Source organism: Python bivittatus, unplaced genomic scaffold (genome assembly GCF_059951505.1).
Source record: "Python bivittatus isolate LINGU-HERP-01145 unplaced genomic scaffold, Pbiv_v1 ctg000680_np1212, whole genome shotgun sequence".
NCBI lineage: Eukaryota > Metazoa > Chordata > Lepidosauria > Squamata > Pythonidae > Python > Python bivittatus.
In genome coordinates, this window is record NW_028277095.1 from 3,850,588 (window position 1) to 3,856,989 (window position 6,402).

Here is a 6,402-nt window from a genome sequence, read left to right on the forward strand (position 1 = left end):
CAATCTATAATTTGCTGGGGGGAGAGTGGTTACAGCTACTCGTTCAGTTGGTTTTAGAAAGCAATTAAAGCTACTGATGAAGGAGAGCGCGGGAGGGGGCATTTTAAGCATCCGCTAATCTAGTTAATGGCAGTCTTTTTTAGTTTTTTCGCCTAATGCACAAATCTGGGCCTGATTTTTAATCGTTGCTTATAAGAAAAATGGATACTTTCCCTCCCCTCCCCACTTTTTCTGGGCCCAAAGGACTCAACTGGGACTACTGGTTATATTAGAATGGAAAACCACCAACCTTTTCCTCCCACTGTGAGGTCCCTTGTCTGGCTCTCTAATGCAGAGGTCAGAAATCGCCGCTGCATCAAAAGTGGGGCACACACGACGGAGCTGGAATGCAGTCCCATTTGGGGGTCCCAGTCCAAAAAGGGCTCAGGAAATAATGGCACTCAACCTTTTCTTGGTTAATCCTCCCCCCTCTGCTGTTTGCTTGCCTGTGATACAGGCCTTGTTTGCATCTTCTTGGCAGGTTAATCCCCCGCCTTGATTTATTTACAAGTCTTTTTTTACCCTTGGAGTTTCATACATAGTTAAGAATGTAGTCCGTTGTGTCATTTAAAAAAAAACAACCAACCTTAAACTTTGGACTGTCCTTAAACTTTGGGATGTTTCAGACCTAACCCCAGAGTGTCAGTCTGCTTGTCAAAGCGAAAGAGAATGGGATGGCCACTCTGCCATGAATTCATTTGTCCGTCCCAGCAGAGTCATCCTCTCTCCACAGCTTTGATCTCTTGCCCAGCAATATTGCAGAGGATGATATCTGGACCTCCCTATGTGTGTGTTCCCTGTGAGCATTATGGAAATATTTATGGATCCACTGAAATGCTCAGAAGGCTAGGGAAATGCTTTAAAAGGGGCGGTTGATATTACCATTTCTGGAAGTGTAATGGTTTCAGAGGGTTATAGCAAGATCAACTGGAAACCTGTTGCATTAGTAGCTCCTGCATGGGACACGGGGCATTGAAGAACCTCTGTATCAAACACCAGGAGACTTCCATATTCCATATCTCAACCAGGTCACTGATGAAGTAGCTGCTCAGAACCAAGAGCTGCCTGAAATCCAGTGGGATCCATTGGCCTCCGTCAGTGAAGGAATTTAATCCAGTGCCTGCCCTTGCAGAGAGAATTTACCACCACAGTTGCTGCAGCCGTTGCAACCCGACGAGTCCTCCCTCCATTCGCAAATCTGCCTGCTTCCCTGAGCTCCAGCTATGGAAAAGCAGGGCCCCTGCAGGAAAACCACTCAGCGTAACAAATATCTTCTCCTAAACTAGAGAAATGAAGTGCAAATGGAAAAGGGAAGCAAAACAAATGTGGCCACATAAAAATACAGAAGCAGCAAAGATATTATATCTTATTAACAACACTAAAGACCTAACTGAAATCGGTCCCTACTCAGCCTACTTATCCACAGCCCAAATATATATAGCTGGGTCATAACCTTAGCTCTGACTTAGCTGTCACTTTGAGGGTGGATTAAAAATTGACCATACAGCTATTCAGGGCTCCTCACCCTGGGACAACTCAACTGCCACCCAAATCCTGCAAAAGAGAAAAGGCCCTTCTCCTTGTCATCCCCAAAGGGGCACGGCTCTTTAATGCCTCCTCTCCAAAGGTTGACCCCACAGGGATCGAGCACTGCAAGCAGGCCGCTGGCTGTTTCAGGCCTGGGCTGTATCCTTCCCTCGCCCTTTGAGAGCCCTGTACAACAGGTGGTGGAAGGTCCAGTGTGGGACCTCTCCTTACCCAGATCTCAGACACGATGGAGGCTGGCGGTGGTGGTGGAGCTGCAAGAAGGCAGGTAAAGATGCTGTTGTGGCTACTGTTATTGAACAGGAAGGAGCGACATGGGCTAGTCTGGATATTATGAGCATGCATCCAAATGGAGTTGAGCCATAGGTCAATAGCAGAGCACATGATTTGTCAGAGCACATGCTTTATATGTAAAACTTTTGTCTAAAATCTTGGAAAGCTATTTGCCAAAGGGAGTATTGTGCTAGATAGTCCAGTGGTCCAACTGTCAGTAGCTGAGTGGATTCATCATGCTAAGACACGGCTTGCTTTAACCATGACTTGTTAACTAAGCCACCGTTGTTTGAGACCACTTATTGTACAGTGCCATAAATCATAGAGTCCAAGCCACTTTATGGCTTATTGCAATGGAGATTCATGTAAACTCATAAATGGTGTTAGTGAAGTTGCAGAGAGTGCATAGCTGAGTCCAAAAATCCTCTGTGGACATAGATGAGGGTGCCATCTAATGAAGTTGAGTAAGGAAATTTTAGAATACAACCCAGGAGTAATATATATTTTTTTACAGAATGCATAGATGTGGCAATAAAGACCACTTAAGTAACCTTTTCCCACTACATTTCCTGATAAGCTGTTTATGGCAGCTACTGAACTAGTTAAGAATGCTTAACTAAAGTGTTTTTGGTCTCAACCAGTAGTTCTTATCTTCATATACTCTTTGGGTGTTTAACCCTGGGGATTAAAATGACTTTAAAAATACAATGCGTATAAATGGGTTATCTCTTGGGCAGTAAAATTTATGTGTATAAATGGGTTATCTCCTGGGCAGTAAAACTTTGGGCAGACAGACCGAACGGTCATTTCTTTCTTTTTCTCCTGCCCTAGCTTTCAAACCACATTCCTGCTCTGCAGTTTACTGGAAGAGGTTAAAATTTTGTATGGAAGTCTACAGGTGGTAGGCAGGTACGGTGGCTCTAAATAGTAACTGAGTGGTTGAGTATGCACGACATGCTAAATTAAGCAAAATGTGGCTTTCTGTGTTGTGTGAATCCAGCCAGTAGGACTTGCTTCTGAGTGGAAGGCATGCAATCAGTGCTGATGAATGAATTGTTCAGCTCACTTTCAAGAAGGAGGAAGTATAACTGAATTAAATGAGACTTCAGAGTTAACATGCTTGGAACTATGCTCTAATTATGAGCCACCCATGTGAAAGTAAGAAGTGGAGCATATTGGGGTATGATTACATGCCTATTGGCCTAATATCAAGCTGCATCAAAGAGTTTTAGAACAGCTTTGTAACATGGCCATCACCTTCTCCAACTTGATATCCTCCAGTCAGCTGTGAGCTGGAAGTTGAATGCCAAATTGGTACACAATGTGAGAAGGCTGCAATGTAGGAATTAATCGATTGCACAATCCATTGACGGGGATTACCTTTAATAGGAGAACTATCCACACAAAAGAATCTGCAAGCTTTAGAGTTTCCAAGAATCCTTCAACAGGGAGGAGGCCATCTACCACTAACAAATTCATTCAGTCTAGGTTCATCTTGAGATTCACTTTAAGCGGCAACCTCATGGTGGAGAAACCTAGACGTTTGGGTTGGCTGGTTTTCCTGCTTCTTCCCCTTCTCCTGCTTTTTGTAACACATTGCCTGGAGAAGAGTTCAAGAGCATCTGAAAGCTTGCACAGCAGGCTGTTACCAAACTATAGATTCTAATTCTTTCTTCATAGATCCAAGTTGCTTTTCCAGACCAACATGGTATAATTAGGAACCTCCTTTCTACCTATCTACAAATGGAATTAAACAGGTCTTGTGCTACGTTTGATGCTGCAGCTAATCAAACATGGCAGGCCATTTTTTTCTAATAAGAAGGTCTTGTATGTGGAAGTCGGGAGGTTGCTACAAGTTAAAGTACCTTTCTTTGATGTCAGGATTAGAAGGAAGAATCCAGATGGTGGATAATCACAGGCCTCCTTCCTTGAGGGCTATTTTCCCTAGCCGTGAGGGGAAAAAAATCTAGAAGCAAACTTGACTTAAAAAAAGATGCAAGGAAGGTTAGAAACTTGCAGGTAATTCTATTTAAAGGCAAGGCAGAGGGTCCAGGGCGAGGGCACTGAGTCACAAGTAACTAACGCAATGAATAGGTGGCTGAGGAAGCAAGAGACATAATTCTGTAGAACAGAACATGCTGGTTGGGGAATTCTGGGAGTTGAAGTCCACACATCTTCAAGTTGCCAAGTTTGAGAAACACTGCTGTAGAGCAATCACTTATCTGAGGAGGAGCTAGTCCCCCACAGGAGGCCCACCATCTGGACGGTGGGATTGAATCTTTCGGTCAGGGAACACAATTATTTTCTCTGTCTGAATGTGCTCATCTCTGTTAGCCAGAGGATTAAGCTGGGGGATGGGCAGGGTTAAGATGGCAGGTTTGCTAGAGACAGTTTGGATTTCTAATCCCCCTTTATCTTCACATGGCCAGGTGTGAGATGCTCTGACTTCCTGCCCTTCAAAGGAAAAGCAGACGCCCTATGTTCATCAAGCAGATCTTTTTTGCAGGTACAATAACCCCCAACTTCTGCACCCTCACCCCTTTCCTTCAATTCACCAGGCAATGCTATATATACTCTGTGTACAGATTGAATTATGGGATCTCAGCCCTACAGACTTCCATTTATTTGCTAGGAACAAGTATGTAGACTTCAGACTTGCAGGATGTACTTTGTCTTTGATTAGACCAAGTAAACACCCAGGGCAAGATAGAGGGTGAGGTAGGGAAGTATCGCTTATGCGCCTCTGCATGCTCTGTCCAGGAATTGTGGTTGACACTGGAACCAGATTAATATGTATTTCAGAAAAAAATCAGTCTTGGTTCACCCCCAAGCATTATTTTTATGCAACATAGTTAAGGATCAGAAATCCATATGACCAGAAATTGAATACTAGATTCCAGTCTACTTTCTGCTCAGCCCTGATTAGGAGTTGTTCCACCCTATATCTGGTTAGCAGCTAGTCTGTCGGCAATTCTCTTATTTGGCAATAAGCCCTATAGATCCCAGTGGGATTTGCAGCTGTGGGTGGTTTTGGACTCTCTCTCAGCCCAACCTACCTCAAAGAATTGTGGCTGGAAAAATGGGTCTTGTACAGTATTTAATATACGCATTGTTTGTGTGCTTTCGAGTCAGTGTTGATCCCATTGACTGCCTGGACAAGTTCCTGCGGTTTTCTTGGCAAGATTTTCAGAAGTGGTTTGCCCTGGCCTCCTCCTTCCTAGGGCTGAGAGAGAGGGACTGGCCCCAGGTCACCCAGCTGGCTTTGCACCTAATGCAGGACTAGAACTCATGGTCTCCCAGTTTCTAGACTGGTGCCTTAACCACTACACTAAACTGGCTCTATAGAAGCAATTTACTATACAATACAATATTTACTAATCCTTACTAATACTGTGCCTCAGGTCCAGCTAACTGAGGCAGACAGGCAGGTAGACAAGTGTCTTTGCAAAGACAAAAACTCTCTGAATCTTCTGCAATCTCAACATGCGCTAAAGGGTTTGAAATTCAATTATCCCTTAACTGCTGTTGACTTTGTGGGGTGAGGCACCCCCTTATGCCATATCAGGCTGCCATTCCAACTAGCTCAGAACTGCCGTGCTGGCTTTAAAATGGGATCTTTCCTTGAGTGACTGGATCTGGACTGCAAACATCCCAGGGGTAGCAAAGAGATTTTTTTTCTTGCCACATCTGGGCTTTGGGGCTGAACTCAAGACCGCCAGGGAAGGGCTTCTGCATCGTCATGGCCATCTCCTCAAAGGGCCCCAGGCAGTGATGGTGCTTTTTTTCCTCCTCTGGGCTTGGCAAAGGTCATCAGCTCTGTTGTTGCAGGACAGTAGGAACTATATATATATATATATTTATTACCCTTATCACTTTCCTTCCCATTTTTAATCTAGCAAGAATTGTGTACAGGAAATTAATCAGCAGTGCTAATTGCCCTCTGATACTCATTGTCAGGATTCACACATGGAGCTGTTACAATGACTCCATTTCCCTGCATTTTCACAAGACACTCAACTCCAAACAAGCCCCATTTTTGTCATGGAAAGCTTTGTAGCAAAGCAGACATTGGAAGCTGTCTCCATTCTGCTCAAACCCTGGTTCCTGCCTGTTCATAGAGAACAAGTGAATGAATGAAAGGGGGACAGATCAGGCAGATAAATGGACTTTTTCTGCAAAAACAGCCCAAGCTGTTCCTTGAAGCAACCGTGATTTTGGGAGCAGTCCTACAAAAGCATTGGGTGAGGTCTGGTCCCTTTAAAGCAGCAATGGGTGTAGAAGCCAGCAGGTGAAAACATTAATGGTAAAGGATGCTCAGCTGCTGAGGATCAACTGCAGGGAATTAGTTCAAGATGGAAATGCTTTATCCCAAATGCGATGCTGCGGAGTCACAAGGCCACCCTTGTACTTGAATTCATCTCTATAATGGTGGGGAGGGGTGTGTGTGTCATCTTGTTGCTTGTCTGCATTGAAACAGGGATGGGTCTGTTGGAAAGAGTGGGCAGCGCTTGGCAAAGCAGGATGATAGGGTCTGTTGAACAGATA